At 36.9% G+C, this 14456-nt stretch overlaps 2 protein-coding genes across 5 annotated transcripts in view; one reads left to right on the forward strand and one right to left on the reverse strand.

Moving 5' to 3' along the window:
* The window catches only part of PDCD10 (programmed cell death 10), a 51568-nt gene extending 49242 nt beyond the window's left edge, over positions 1-2326 (reverse strand). The window contains exon 1 of one of the 3 annotated variants that reach the window (XM_032173952.1): positions 2197-2326. The gene's annotated coding sequence lies outside the window, so the exon portion shown is untranslated. Of the gene's footprint in view, positions 1-1605; positions 1744-2196 lie in introns of those variants that run through there. The other 2 variants (XM_032173955.2, XM_032173953.2) reach the window with 2 other exon arrangements.
* A 405-nt stretch (positions 2327-2731) lies between these two features.
* Positions 2732-14456, forward strand: part of SERPINI1 (serpin family I member 1) — an 89863-nt gene continuing 78138 nt past the window's right edge. The window contains exon 1 of one of the 2 annotated variants that reach the window (XM_032173957.2): positions 2732-3526. The gene's annotated coding sequence lies outside the window, so the exon portion shown is untranslated. The remainder of the gene's footprint in view (positions 3527-14456) is intronic. The other variant, XM_032173956.3, reaches the window with a different exon arrangement.

A 14456-nucleotide genomic window follows, 5' to 3' on the forward strand; every position in this document is an offset into this window, starting at 1 on the left:
TGGCCTCAGAGATAAAGAGTAGTGGCAGAAATGAACCAAGAACAAAATCTAAAACACGCTGAACAAATGCATTATATTAACTAATTTCCAAAATTTCCTCATAGTTCAAAAGCTCTTTCCGTAATGACAGAGTTACATGCCAAAGGTTAGAACTTATTTCATACCTCCTTCAACAAAAGGCAAATACCTACATTGTCATCTAGAAAACAGATTAATATTCTTGCTTTGCCATCACTGACTCATGTTCAGTTTATGATCTACTTACACCACCGCACCCTTCTTAATCCAGCACAAAGTCAGTTATCACCACATAATTTTCCATTTGTTTAATTGGGTCTTCCTTGTCTGTGTACTACATTACTCATGGTACATTATTCCTGATTTTACTTCATTCTATAGTATCATACTTTTTCTATTTTAAAAATCGTATTAATTTCCAGACCACCTTAATTTCAACCATCAGGGAAGATAATACCTCTGTTCTGAAAAAATGTTTTTGCATTAAAAAGTGAAGCACATTGTTGATAATATAGTAACTGCAGAGTACATTCAAAATTCAGCAGTCTGATGATCAACTTACATACAAAACAGTAAGCTATGATTTATTACATGTTAAGAGTAAGCCATGATTTATTACAGGCTAACCTGTATGGATATAAAGTTATCACAAATAAACTCTGCCATCAATGAACATACTCTTACAATTCTATTAAAAACTTATCCAATAATAATAGTCATGAGTTATAACTGGTCATAATAATTACAGAGGATAAGACTTGCATAAAGGCACGACTTTCTGCAAGATATGAACTATAAGTGTAGTGTTTTTTCATTCCTTAATGTAAAATAAGAATGAATTGAAAGTCACAGTTGATGCTAAGAAAAATAAAAATATGCAAGAGCCCGATTTTATTATTTGCAGACACACACACAAATACAGCCTAGAGTCAAGAAAATGGGGGAAAAGTAAAATCTCAGAAAAGACGATGTTACCTCCAAGAAATGCAAAGTACCTTCTTTTCTAGTAATGGGCACACTAAACTCTCCTAACGCTACATTATTTGAAAAAAGTGTAAAGTTTTGTGAAAGAATTCAAATTCCACTATTATCAGTTTTACAAAATAAGAGTAAAAACAGTCCTAAGGTAGAAAAAGAATATTCTTCTAAGGATAAGATATATTGTTTAACTGTTGTTCTCCCATCCTATTATCTACCCTTAAAAATGAACAGTGAGAGTAGAGTCTATCATTTAATACACCCCTAAAAAAGGGGGGAAAATCTGTGAAAGTTGAAACTGGCCATTTTTTTTTTTTTCCAAAAGGTTCTTTCCTTTATTGAGGAATTTCACTCCAGTTCAAGAAACTTTTTATCTCACAATGGCTTCTTAGATGTACTATATAAAATACATTTACTTTGCAACTTCCTCCACCCCTTTCAAAAAGCACAACCAACGTCCCTACTCTAGAAGCTGGACTCGAACCGGACTAGATTCAGAAAGTCTATCCCTACGTGTGTGACCTTGGGCACGTCATATAATCCCTCGGTTTCCTCATCAGCATCCCAAAATGAAAGCGCTCTGAAAGCAGTAAAGGAGTAAAAACATACCTTAGGTATGACACCTAAGAGGGTCAAGCCTTTCTGTTTAAGGCAAAATTATCTCCTTAGAGGGCCACATCATTAAACTGGAACTGAATCCGTAGACCCCAACATTTGTCTCTTCCTTCTTCCAGTGCTCCTCTTCCCTCAAAGGGCATAACCCGAGTCACCCCCAAGAGCCGACTCCCAAGCACCCTTTCCTTCCTCCTCCCTTTCTCTTACTTACAAAGCAGGGGGAAAACAGCAACCTCACCTCTCGGTCCGAAGCCACACCTTCAAAGGACCCCACCCCAGGCACATCCGCCCTCTCCCCACTCCCAGGGCACCAGGGGCCAACCTCGCCCTTCCCCTCCCGCCCCCGCCTAGAGGAGACTTCCTGGAGGCGTTCGGGCCCAAGCCGGCAGGGGGCATTTACAAACCCGCTTTACGCCACTCGCGTAGGGTAACCTCGCTTACGCCCGTAGGGCCCCGCTCTCAGCCCCGTCCGCTCCGCCTGCCAGAACCAAGCCCGAATGCCTCAGCCGTGGCCCCTGCGTGACCCTAGACCTCTTCTGCTCGGTGCAGAGCTACGGGGACTGGGACAGAACAGCTACACCTTACCAGCAACTGAGGCACTGACTTCACTTCCCACCTTGCAGCCCTCTTCAACTCCCGGATCAATTCACTCCGGCGACGCCGGAAGGACCCGAGAGGAACCAGGCGTTGTCCGGAATCCTGCCCAGCCGGAGTCGCGCAGAGGCCTATGGGGACTCGTAGTCCCGCTCGCCGGCGTTGTCCGCAATTCCTGCACTCGGAAGACTATACTTCCCGGCAGGCCGTGCGGGGGATCCTGAGGCGATGGGTGGGGACACTTCTAGCCAATAGTAGGAGAGTTCCCTGCCTTTGCGGGAGGAGGTGAGATGAAGAGAGATGGTGCACGGAAAGGAGAGGAAGGGCGGGGCAAGCCCTCACCTGCGCCAATCAGGGTGCGGGGTAGGCCCCGCAGGCGCCTCACCCATTGAGGGGGCGGGCTGACAGAGCAGAGGAAGGAAGGGGGTGAGGGGCCCGTGGTGGGGATCTTGGGGTTGTCGGGCTGAGTATGCTGTGCGGGTAGAGAGGAAGCCTTGGGGAAATCGCCCAGGTGAAGGGAGGGCTTGGTGTGGGGACTTGCACTGGGCAGAGGGGCAGCTTCCCTGAGAGCAGCTAAGCCCCAGGCACACCGGGCAACCAGACACACAAGTCGGGGAAGGATAGGCTGAGCCGGGGCTGCCAGCAGAGACGCCTGGGTGGGGCAGGAGGCCGCTCCAGGTGTGAGCCACAGAGGAGGGGAGAGGGACCCCCAGGGGAGGGGAAGTGGCAGAGCAGCTGCAGAAGTGTAGGGAGCGGGAAGGTACCAGGGCAGCTGCTTTCCGCTGCCTCCGGCCCGGGCAGCTGCAGAAACAGCAGGGGGAGGAGCAACAGCTGCCAAATTCGCCAACTAGAGGAGGGAGAGGAGGAGCTTGGGTCTCTGTAGAAGCCAGAGGCGCAGTCTGGACTGTAGTTTCCCGGGAGAGACGAAAGCAGGAACGAGAGCGGAGCGGAGCACAGTCCTCCGAGCACCAGCTCCAGCATCCCGTCAGGGGTTGCAGGTGTGTGGGAGGTAAGCGTGGGTCCTTCTTCGGGGCGTCTGCACTGCCCTGGAGAAAACGTCTTCCAATAGGAATTACATCAAGACACAGCTAAAAGAGTCCGCCTTGGGTTAGGAAACCGGTGCAAAACCTCTCGGGTGAAAGATTTACGTTTTTGGACTTTAAGGGCAAAAAAGCAAAAGGAAGCTTGACTCTGGGTATAAAGGGCGTGGTTAGTGTTTTTGGTTTGAGTTGCAGCAGTAAAACTGTTCTGGGAGATCTGAAGATTGAGAAAAATCCTGCTAATTGAGGACGAGGTGGATGTTATCTGGTGGATGTTATAGGTGCGTAGCCTATAAAAAGCAAAAATTTTGCTATTGATATAGAATGACTTCTGAACTATTTCACTAGGAAAATAACTTTGCGTTCTTCTTCAGTGTCTACCCTTTACGTTGGTTTATCAGATTGTCCTGCTACCGACCTGTTATCCAGGGTGGTTATTTTGCAGTTTCCTAGAATTGCAAGAAATCCGTATTAAAGAAGCAAATGCAGGCAGGAATAGTCAGGATAGGATGGGCTCTGACTTAATCTATCAAAAGTATAACTTTTGCCAGCAATAATGTAAAAATGAATTTTAATGAGTGGATAGTCAGCTTTCTTCCCAGTGGCTCTGGAATATTGGAACAAAGACCTGGATTCAGCCTACAATGGAAACATATGGTGTACCTCACTGCTGCTCCTTAGTCTCTCATTTGTGTCCGATAATATGTGTACATTTTAAAAACAAGAGTACATGGAAAGCTGTGTGGGAATCTTTTCTCTGGATAGAGAGTATGTGCTGAAGGACTACCCTTAATACGTGTTATGATACTGGGTTCAGATTTAAAACACATGTAGTGTCGTAAAATAATAGTTTATTCTCGGTATTAAACTATATGTGTATTCAAAGCAACGTAATTGTAATACGTATGGATGGAAATACGTTGTAATGCTGGGTAAAGATGAAAGTCTCACCTACCTTTATGTAATTATGACAAAATTACAGCCTTTTATTTTTAGAGAAGTAGTAAGAAGCTATTTTCCTAGTTCCTTTTCATTTTGTTACAGAGGTTCCCAGATTACATGGCTTTTAATCATAGTAGCATATTGCAGCAAATTTTGCCCTGAAATGCTTTCATTGTGACAGTTGCATATTTCAGAGTCTGTCTCAATACTTTAATCTATTTTTTTTTTAATAACCAGGGTCAATAAAATGGAGTAATTGTCTTGTTTTCTCCTATTTCTATGCTTTCCTGAGTTCTCGGGATTTTAAATTTTATTTTTGTAATGCATCCCAAATTTCTTTTCGAAAAGAAATGGCTCAAATGAATTCTCTTCCCAGATTAAAGTTCAGTCCTACTGAGTGCTACTACCGATAAGCCTAAGTGACTTATCAGTGTGTATACTCTTCCCTCTCACACTCTCACATACCATAGAAATATATAGACAGATAGATCTTAGAAAAACAGCTGCTTTTTGATTATCCCTAAGCAGATCAGCTAAGTATCAAAAACAGCAAAGAGCTTAGAAGAAAGAAAAAGCAACAGTAGCTGCTAAACTTAACCACTATAAGGATCAGGTTTTATCTTTGCTACAGCACTGGAGAATCTATTAATTCACATAGCTGATATGGCCCTGTGAAAATGATTTTGGGGGTAAAAAAAAAAGTGGGTATTAGGGTGACACATGGAAAAGATTGTGTTCACCCTTGTTATTTGTGATTAAGTGATTGTCTTGAATCAGTCTTAGATTCTTTCTCAGACCCTACTACTAATTCATTTTGTAAAGCTGAATAATTGCTGTCGCTGGGTTATTTCCCCCATGTAATAATTATAATACTAGCAATGAAATTCTTTCCGAGCCTTGATTAAAAGATCCATTTGAAAGAGTTTTATTGGGAAACAGTTAATAAGCAAGCAAATGGATAGAAGATAAATATCTAAACAGTTGAAATTAAGATATACTTTGAATCTCAGCTCTTTATAGGTCTTCTGCTCTGAGGCATGGTAAAGGATAGAATCTGATTAGGAATGAATGAGTTTGTGGTATTAAAGTACTGATTTTTTCACCTATTTCCAAGATTTGGATCCTTTTTACTGTGTCAGTAAAAGACATTGGGTTTCAATATCATTTGAAAAAAAGACCATGTTTTTATATGAGAGAATATCATTGCAATATATGGCATTTATTTTTTACCTTGAACTCGTGATTCATGTTAGTTAATATTCACATTCAATCTCAGGTAATCTGAAGATTTTTCTTGATTGGTGTTGAATACGTTCGTTCGTTGTATGGCAGTTCATAATTCTGTGTAAAATGCTATCTATGTTATAAGCATATTACTTATTTTGCTCTTTAATTTTACTATTTGTGTATGGCTGTCAGTGAATATGTATGATGAGAAAGGAAAAGCAACAGAGTGCAGAATGTCTCTCTTGAATGGAAATTGCTCTGGGGATGATTGTTCTTTAGCCAAAAACCTTGGTTAATTTCAAATTATGATATCCTTTGGTCTTTAGAGTTCTGATTCTAAGCCTTTTGGGTAAAAATAAATTAGTATGGATTTCTCTTTAACAGGAAGATTCACTGGTGCATGCAGCACAAAAGAGCAAGACTTAAAGGTTCAAGATCAAATGGTTTTGGTAAAGAAGGATACAGGGGAATAGATACAAAGAAAACTACTTGAGAAACACACCTTTAGCAAAAGAGAAAAAAGATTTTATATTTTTTGTTAAATACCTATAATCCATGATTCCATGGCCTTTTCTCCCCCAGTCATTAATTTGTAGAGGCCTGTATTCATACTGGGATACATTACTTTTCTAAGTAAAATTGAATATTCAAAACCTAATGAATACCAGTCTGATTCCAGTTAAAATGGCAATTTTTACTGGAATAAATTTTGGATGATTAACCTTCCTTTTTTATGCTTTTATAACCCATAAATATTCAAAATCTAATGAATACCAGTCTGATTCCAGTCAATTGCCATTTTAACTGGAATCAAACTGGTATTCATTAGATTTTGAATATTCATAGGTTATTAAAGCATAAAAATCCTACCTGTATACACTCACTTCTAAGTGAAACATTATTTGGACAAAATATCAAAAAGTAAATACCTAAACTGATGTTTTGCCCCTTTAAAATAATAAAGGTACTTGAACCAGACAGTAAGATGAGCAAGAGCCCATTTATTTAATTAAGCAAATTCCAAAGGTTAAACACTGCTTTTGGGATCAGAATTAACATACACAAATAAGGGAGAGATTTTTTTGTTGTTTCTTTTTTTTTTTTTTAATCTTACCTCTAAGAATTTAGTCTTTAAAATTTGGAAGGTGTGTTTTAAGTAACTACATTATTAACTCTTAGAGACCATATACTTCTTTTCTATCTCCTGTTAGTCCTGATCACTTTATGTCATATTCAGCATAAAGAAATTGAGTAACCAGTTACTGAATTAGAACCATTGGACATTGGACAATACTTCTATAATACACACATTGAGACAATTTGCGCTTTGACAGACAGAGTCAACTGACCTCACAGAATGATTGCTTATACATTAGTCCTTCTGAGAATGTCTTTATGCTAGTTTGCCTTTGCAAAAGTGTTGATTGAGCACAATTGGATTCACACTGTGTGCACTGCAAATACATTACAGATTTGAGTGCCAGCATTTCCAAATTCATCTCAGAGATAGAATATATAGGTGACGGTAAAGGAGTCTCCAACTGGTGACACTTAAGGTCTGAATTTCACAGACAGGAAAACCTAGGGCTCAACCACCATTTAACCTCGAGGCCCTGGAGTTATACCTTCGTTGAAGCTTATCTGTAGAAACCGTATTTCATTGTATAAAAACTGAATTTGCTCTTCTGTTTTTCTAATTATTTCTTCCAAAAAAAAAAAAAAAAGTAGACTGATTTTGTTTAAGCATGTGTGGAGTTGGTCATTAATTGTTTTTTGCATTTGACCTTATAGAAACAAATTAATCTGGTGTTAGAATTCTAAGAATCTAATATAATTTTTACTTCATTATGATAAGACCTATACAATTCTAGTTAATTGTATATAGTTTTTTAGTAGTAAAATTAATTATAGCACATATTTAACTATCTTCTGTTTACTTTTACCTTCATGTTGAGTGATATAAATTGGCTTGCTTAGAACTGATAATTAACCTGCCTTTTTCTTTTCTTTTTTTTTTATTTTTTTCTTTTTTTTTTTTTTTTTTTTTTGAGACAGGGTCTGACTCTGTCGCCCAGGCTGGAGTGCAGTGACCTGATCATAGTTCACTGTAACCTTGAACTCCTGGGCTCAAGCACTCCTCACACCTCAGACTCTCCAGTAGCTAAGACCACAGGCAAGAACCACCATGCTCAGCTAATTTTAACTTTTTATGGAGATGAGGGTCTCACTGTGTTGCCCAGGTTGGTCTCAAACTCCTGACCTCAAACAGTTCTCTCACCTTGGTCTCCCAAAGAATTGGGATTACAGGTGTGAACCACCATGCCTTGCTGATATTATTTAATGATTAGCACTGTGCCTTGTGTAGAGTAAACTTAGTTCATACTATTCTTTCTCACCAGATACTTGGTATCTTTAGAGCCAAGTCTGAGTTTCATTGACCTTTGTATTCATTTTGAGAATCCTTTTACATAGTTCATACTTGGTAAGTAGTAACAATTTGGATAACTATTTAGCAATCTATAATGAAACATCATTTTGCAAACAAATAACAACTAGGAAAATGAATTTTTCTTAGACATCTGTGTTAGTACCAAATTCAGCCCTCTGCCAACAACCGTTGCTTATATTACAGCCAAATATAAATATTGCTATCTTTTGTTGGATTTCTAAATGAGTAGAACAAATTTTGTTATTAACTGCAACCTTGCGTGTGTGTGTGTGTGTGTGTGTGTGTGCGCGCGTGTGTGCATGCGTGCGTGCATGGGCGCATGCTTCAGGCATGAATTTATTCATTAGATGCTATTTGGGGTTTGTGTGGTCCTTTTCTCTCCTTGCCTCCAGAACTCTGCTGATTTAAAGATGTGCTTTTATGTAATACCTCCCCTCCCCTACACATGATTTCCATTACTTTTTTTCTTAACAAATAGAGAAAAATAAATAGATGAATGTAATATGAGGCCTTAACTAAAGTTTAACTGGTCGTAAATGTTCCATTTTCAGTGAAAAGGCTGCATTGAGAGACCTTAGTAAAGCTTATATTGTACCTGAATTATACAGGTATATGTCATCTCTGAGCCATCATGGGGAACGAATGAGTTTTGAGACTTGGCATTGACAGTGCTTAGTGTTGGCCTTCTATGTATAGCTTGGTGGCGGAAGTTTACAGGGTACCTTCAGTTTCAGCCACTGCTTCGAGGCCCCCTTCTGGTTCTGCCTAGGAAAGGAGACTTCTGAGCTCCTCACAGCTCTTACTTAATGTGGGAAGGAAAACAGATGAAATGTTTTTCATTTAATAACCTTATTTTGTTAAACTATATTGTTTTTCCCAGGTATATCTCGCACCAGGGTTCCCAGTAAGAGTAGCTCAAATGTCACACAGTGATTTCTATAGCACAGCCAGGCAATTCAATGAGTACCTATCAACTTGTAGTCCACTCCTAGCATCTTGGCTTTTCTTGAACAGACCCCAAAGAGCCCACTAAAACATTTCTGATATTCTACCCACATTGGATTGCTTCTGTCATTTTCTTGATAACCTAAATTTTGTTGCTTTGAGGTCTTTTAACCAGATCTAACTTGAAGAGCTAGCTAATTTTGTTTTTATACCTGTTAGTAGTATGCTAGAGATACCACATTGTGATGTATAATTTTTGCCTTTACTTGAATTAAATCAGTTATTGGAGCATTTAATTGTTGTGTACTTCACGAAGCAATTTAGAATCATTGAAGCAATTAGTGTTTTTGAGATATATTCAGCCTTCCAGTTAAGAAAGCTGTACCTAGTCTCCTAAATTGCTTACGGATGTTAAATCCTTTATTCGATGTCTATGGCAGGTTAAATAGTATCTTATATCGTCTGTCCTTTGACATACAATACCAGATGAAATTATATAATACCAATAATGTCATAGAATAATTTTTGGCTTTGGTAAATTAGGAAACTTTTTTAAAAAATATGAGATTTTGAGCACAAGGTATATTAACTAAATCTAAGGCAACAAAGTTTGTTTTTGTATTTCAAAGTTTCTGATATGTTCTTTTAAAAATGCAAATAACTAGTTATCTAGATAAGAAGAAAAAGCCTTAAAATTTAAAAAAAATAAATAAGGAATAAAAATTAAAAATGCCAGTAACTTTAAAGGTGTAAATAATAGCTATTTGTTAATATAATAGCAGATTTAATTAATAATTAGTAATATAAAATGGAACATTTTGAAAGGGAGAGAAAGAAATCTTGTCCAGGATTATCTTAAAAGCAAATTTTTCCTCACATTGCGTGGCCCAAAAGTGATTAACAATTTAAAAAATAATTGTAAAGTACAGATCAACTAGAAACGCTTTCAGCTACAAGTTTTATGCACAATGAGATAAAACAATAGGGATTTATTTTTCCAGAACAAGAAGTCTGAGGAGAGTAGTTGTTTGCTTTTTGTTTACAAGCTCGATGTTTTCAGGGTTTTGTCCTTGTGATTTCTCTTGTGCTTGCTGTAAGACAGATGCCTCTGTTGATCCACATATCACACTCTCATTCAAAGAAGGAAGAATGAGAAACAGTTGTTCCTGTTGAGTCTTTCTCTTTTAATCAGGAAATAAAAGCTTTCCCAAAGATCCCCAGCAAATGTCCACTGTGCACTAACTGGCTCATGTCATATGGCTGTCCTAGTTTTAATGGAAGTGAAGATATCAAAGACTTTTGGCTTCTGTGGTAGATGGAGCAGGGGAACAAAGGTTTGAGAATGACTTTTGGGTAACTGTCAATAGTTTCAGCCATAGTCTGATGACTAAAACATGTTTATTTTAAATTTTATTTCTTCTCATTCTTAGCAATTTTGTGCTGTTTTGTGTGTGTGTGTGTGTGTGTGTGTGTGTGTAGAAGTTTAGCAACTGTAACCTTCCCACACAAAGTGTTCACTTCAGTGACTTCCAAATTTTAAGTCCCTGAGCAAAGGCATTCCTCAGAAACTGATGGTATCTCCAGTTAAAAGGCCCTCTAGCTAATATTGCATCTAATATTTTTCCTGTACTTTGCATTATAAACACTTTCTGTAAAACTTGATGGTTCTATAATAAATCTTCTTTAAATCTAAAAATATTCAGTAATCTCTCCATATAGACTGCATTAAAAAATATGGGTATAATGCAAATAAAAGAAAAATTGAGTATTAGGATTTCTTTTATGAAGATTTTCTTAGCTGTGTGAAAAAGCAAAATAAGCCATTATTCCCTAGAGGAGAGCCTACTCTAAAAATTTGTTACCCTAGAAAATGGTGTTATTATCCATTTCAAAAACGTGAAAAATATGAACATCTATAGAGTGATTATTACCTAAATTATGACTCATTCATACAGCGACACTTTGATACTCACGGTTTTGGTGAATTATGATTCCTTGAGGTAGGAAAGTCTGAGAAGAAAATTGAAATTGAGAAAATGTAAACAAGTACATTAACTTTTGCCTATAAAACTCTCGTAATCAAACATACTGACTTGGCAAAATTGTAGTTGTCTTTGCATTTCAATATCAACATTTTTACTGCCTGATTTTTAATTTCTATCATGTTACCCTAGGTGAATGGCTTTATTGGGATAAAGCTTTCCAGATTACAGTCACATGTAAATTTCTTAACTCTTCTACAAACAATCTCCAGTGTGAGTTTGAATGCTATAGCGGAATATAACAAAATATATGAAATTACTGTTTGGCATAATCTTTTGTCAATATAGTTAATAAAAGAAGGCATTGGAAGACACATTTACATTACAACAAGGATATATGACTTAAGGCTATGATATTACAGCAGTTACTATGGTAGAAAGCCAGAAGCAGAAGAAATTGGTCTATGTGGTAATCAGGAAAGGCTCTGAGGAAGAATTAGGGCAGCTGTTATGTTGGTTAATTGCAGGAGATTGCAAGCTAGGGCCTACAGTCACACTACCTTGTTTTATAAATAAAGTTTTATTGTAACACTACCATGCCCATTCATTTACATCTTGTTAAGGCTGCTTTCTCGGTTCAACAGCAGAGTTGAGTCATTACAATGAAGACGTGAACCACAAGACTAAAGTATTTCCTATCTGGCCCTTTTAAAAAAATTTGTCAAACACTGGTTAAGAATGTCAGCTCTACAGTCAGACAAAACTGGATTCAAATTTTTGTTCCATAATCATTAGCTATATGATATTCAGTATGTTACTTAATCTCTCTAAACCTTGGTTTTGTGATATGTAACTTTACTCAAAGGTTGTTTATGTTGATATAATGAGATTTTACATAGAGTGCATTACACAGTACCTGGTATGTAGTAAATGCTCATTAAATGTTATTTTATTAAATGTTAGGTTTTATTTTATTATAATTTATTTTGTAAGTGAACTATAACTTTTTTTACTCAAATAGGGATTTGCAGCTCTCATTTTAACTCCTCTTCAAACTGCTAAAATAATGTTCAGGACACTAGGAAGGGTATCATCTAATTGTGAGAAATTTAGAAGAGTTGCACAGAATATTGTACTAGGACAGTAAGATTAAGAGCCAAATGACCTAAATGTATGGAAAAAGTAATGCTACACTTTAAAATATAGTTAATTAAGACTGAATAGCTTATTGAGTATTGAAGGATGCCAAGCCAGTGAGTTCTTTGTAAGTTAAGATACTTTCTCAGAATTTAGAAGAAAATGATATTTAAAGGTGAATATAATAAAGAGGAGACATCACTACCAGTCTTACATAAATAAAAGTATTATTGGAGAACACTATGAACAATTATATGGCAAAAGATTAGATAACCTAGATGAAGTGAACAAATTGCTAGAAAGACACAAACTACTGAGACCAACTTAAGAAATAGAAAATTCAAATATAGACTCAAAAATGCTCAACAAAATACTAGCAACCCAATCTGGCAACAAAAGAATTATATATCATGATCCAGTAAGATTTATTCCAGGAATAAAGGTTGGTTTAACATGAAAATCAATTAGTGTAACATACTATATCAATGAAATAAAAGACACATAATTATCTCAATTGAAGAAGAAAAATACTTGACAAAACACACTTTCATGATAAAAACATTTGACAAACTAGGAATAAAAAGAAACTTCCTCAGCGGGGTAAGTCATCTACAAAAAACATAATTTTTTTAAAAAAACATAGCTAACATATTTAATAGTGAAAGTCTGAATATTTCCCTTTAAGATCAGGAATAAAGTCAAGGATGTCAGCTCTCACACTTTTATTTAACACTGTACTGAAGGTTCTAGCCAGGGAAATTAGGCAAGAAAAAGAAATAAAACGCTCCCATATTAGAAAGGAAGAAATAAATTTCTATTCACATATGAAATGGTCTTGTATATAGAAAATCCTAAGGAATCCACGTGAAAAACTATTCAAACTAATAAACAAGTTCACTAAGGTTGCAGGATACAAGATTGATATAAAGAAACTAACTGTATTTTTATACACTAACAGTGAATATCCAAAATCAAAATTTTAAGATCCACTTAAAACAGCATAAAAAAGAAATAAAATACTAAGGAATAAATTTAACGAAAGTGCAAGAACTTTACAACAAAAACACCAAATGATGTACTAAACATCACTGAAAGAAATTAAAGAAGACCTAAATAAATTGAAAAGTATCTCACGTTCATGAGTTGAAAGACTTAATATTGTTGGGATGGCAGTATTCTCCAAATTAATATGCAGATTTAATGAATCAAAATGTCAGCCACCTTTTTTGCAGCAATTGACAAGTTGATCTTAGGACTCACATGGAAATGCAAGGAACCCAGGCATATGTGTCAGTAGAACAGAATTCAGAGTCAAGAAATAATTCTTTACATTTTCAGTCAACTGATTTTCAGCAGGGTGCTGAGACAGTTTAATGGGGAAGGATATTCAACACATGATACTGAGAAAACTGGATATCCACATGGAAAAAAAAAAATTGGGCTCTACCTCACACCATATACAGAAATGTTACTTAAAATGGATTACAGGCCTAAATGTAAGAGCTGTAACTTTAAAACTTAAAACAGGAGTAAATTATTACCATGAATTATACAGTAGTTTCTTAGCTATGACACCAAAAGTACAAGAGATATAATAAAAACAAATTGGACTTCATCAAACTTAAAACTTTTGTGTTTCAAAGGACACAAGAATTGAAAAGATAAGCCATATAATGGGAGAAAATATTTGGAAATCAGGTATTTGAGAAGAACCTTATATACAGAGCACTTATAATTCAACAATTTAACGCAATTAAAAGTAGGCAAAGGATATGAATAGACATTTCCTCCTCCAAACAAGATGTAAAAGTCCAGGAAGCATACGAAGAAATACAGAGCATTATTAGACACTAGGGAAATGCAAATCAAAACCACAATGAGCTACTACTTCACACAAACTAGGATGGCTGAAGTCAAAGAGACAGACACCTATAACAATAAAAAGTACTGGTGAGGATGTGGGAATATTTGAACCCTCGTAAGGTTTTGGTGAGATTGTAAAATGATGCTGTCACTTTGGAAAACAGTTTGGCCATTCTTCAAAATATTAGCCACAGAGTTAGCCTATGACCCAGCAATTCCACGGTAGGTATATGCCAAAAAGAGTAGAAAAAATGTTTATCTACACAAAAACATCCACAGGTGTTTATAACAGCATTATTCATACAAGTGGAAACAACCCAATGTTCGTCATTTAATGAGTGGATAAACACAATGTTGTATAGCCATCCAGTGGAATATTATTTGACGATTAAAAGGAATGAGGTACTGATACTACACGTGGATGACCCTTGAAAGCATACTAAGCAAAAACACCAAACACAGCAGGCCACATTTTGTATGAAATATCTAGAATAGGCAAATCCATAAAGACACAAAGTAGACTACTAGTAAGGGACAAAGGGGAACAGGAAGTGACTGCAAATAGTTACAGGGTTTCTTTCTGGGGTGATGAAATGGTCTAAAATTAGATCTTGGTGATGGCTGCACAGCTTGATGAACCTATTAAAAATCACTAAATTGGCCGGG

Source organism: Hylobates moloch, unplaced genomic scaffold (genome assembly GCF_009828535.3).
Source record: "Hylobates moloch isolate HMO894 unplaced genomic scaffold, HMol_V3 SCAFFOLD_13, whole genome shotgun sequence".
NCBI lineage: Eukaryota > Metazoa > Chordata > Mammalia > Primates > Hylobatidae > Hylobates > Hylobates moloch.